This window comes from Arachis stenosperma, chromosome 4 (assembly GCF_014773155.1).
Source record: "Arachis stenosperma cultivar V10309 chromosome 4, arast.V10309.gnm1.PFL2, whole genome shotgun sequence".
NCBI classification, from domain to species: domain Eukaryota; kingdom Viridiplantae; phylum Streptophyta; class Magnoliopsida; order Fabales; family Fabaceae; genus Arachis; species Arachis stenosperma.
Genome location: NC_080380.1, coordinates 92,020,651 through 92,022,533, shown reverse-complemented (window position 1 = coordinate 92,022,533; position 1,883 = coordinate 92,020,651). Strand labels below are relative to the sequence as shown.

The 1,883-nt window shown below is 32.9% G+C and overlaps 1 non-coding gene across 1 annotated transcript; it reads left to right on the top strand.

Annotated features, from left to right (window-relative positions):
• The first annotated feature begins 311 nt into the window (after nucleotides 1–311).
• LOC130977722 (small nucleolar RNA R71) lies at nucleotides 312–419 on the top strand. The gene has a single exon (XR_009085402.1). It is a non-coding gene; the product is annotated as a small nucleolar RNA R71 (small nucleolar RNA).
• The last annotated feature ends 1,464 nt before the right edge of the window (nucleotides 420–1,883 follow it).

Genomic DNA, 1,883 nt, shown 5'->3' with positions numbered 1-1,883 from the left:
GTTGGATGCATTTTGCATCCATTCAGACTTTGGGAAATCATGTTGACTTATTGAGTCAACATTTTGTTCTGAGCCAATATGGCATTCAGAGCATCAATCTCAAGAATTTTCTTCCTCTGAGGCATCCCATTATTCACGGAATTTCTCTTAGAAGTGTACATGAACTGGTTATTTGCAACCATGTCAATAAGTTCTTGAGCTTCTGCAGGCGTTTTCTTTAGGTGAATGGATCCACCTGTAGAATGGTCTAGTGACATCTTAGAGAACTCAGACATACCATAATAGAATATATCCAGAATGGTCCATTCTGAAAGCATGTCAGAAGGACACCTTTTGGTCATCTGCTTGTATCTTTCCCAAGCTTCATAGAGGGATTCACCATCTTTTTGTTTGAATGTCTGAACATCCAATCTAAGCTTGCTCAGATTTTGAGGAGGAAAGAATTTAGCCAAGAAAGCCGTGACCAGCTTATCCCAGGAGTCCAAACTATCTTTAGGTTGAGAGTCCAACCATGCTCTAGCTCTGTCTCTTACAACAAAAGGGAAAAGCATGAGTCTGCAGACTTCAGGATCTACTCCATTGGTCTTAACAATCTCACAGATCTGCAAGAACTCAGTTAAGAACTGGTAGGGATCTTCTGATGGAAGTCCATGAAACTTGCAGTTCTGTTGCATTAGAGCAACTAATTGAGATTTTAGCTCAAAATTGTTTGCTCCAATGGCAGGAATTGAGATGCTTCTTCCATCAAACTTGGAAGTAGGTGTAGTATAATCACCAAGCATCCTCTTTGCATTATTGTTGTTAGGTTCGGCTGCCATCTCCTTCTCTTGTTTGAAAATTTCAGTAAGGTTGTCTCTAGATTGTTGTAATTTAGCTTCTCTTAGTTTCCTCTTCAGAGTCCTTTCAGGTTTTGGATCAGCTTTAACAAGAATGCCTTTCTCCTTGTTCCTGCTCATATGAGAAAGAAGAGAACAGAAAAAGGAGAAGGAATCCTCTATGTCACAGTAAAGAGGTTCCTTATTATTAGTAGAAGAAGAAAGGGAACAAAGAAAGGGAAATCCAAACACAAGGGTAAGGATAGAGGTAGTGATTTGAGATGAAGAGAAGTGTTAGTGAATAAATAAATAAATAGAGGAAGATGAGAGAGAGAGAATTCGAAAAATAATTTTGAAAAGCAGTTAATGATTTTCAAAAATTAAAGGTGAGATAGAATTAAAATTAAAATTTAAAACAATTAGTTAATTTAAAAAGAATTTTGAAAAAGGGATGAGATATTTTCAAAAATTAGAGAGGGAAAAGTAGTTAGGTGGTTTTGAAAAAGATAAGAAACAAACAAAAAGTTAATTAGTTAGTTGAAAAAGATATTAAAATCAAATTTGAAAAGATAAGAAGATAAGAAGTTAGAAAAGATATTTTGAAATCAAATTTTGAAAAAGATAAAATTTTGAAAAAGATAAAATTTTGAAAAAGATATGATATAAAAGATAAAATAAAAAGATATGATTAAAAAGATATGGTTAGAAAAGATGCATAAATTTAGAGAATTTTTGAATAGAAAAGATGCATAAATTTTTTTGATTTTTGAATTTTTAATGATGAGAGAGAAAAACATAAATATGACCCAAAACATGAAAATTTTGGATCAAAACCAATGATGCATGCAAAAACACTATGAATGTCAATATGAACACCAAGAACACTTTGAAGATCGTGATGAACATCAGGAACATATTTTTGAAAAATTTTTGATGCAAAGAAAACATGCAAGACACCAAACTTAGAGATTTTTAATGCTTAGACAATATGAATGCAAAGATGCACATGAAAAACAATAAAAGACACAAAACAAGAAAACATCAAGATCAAACAAGAAGACTTACCAA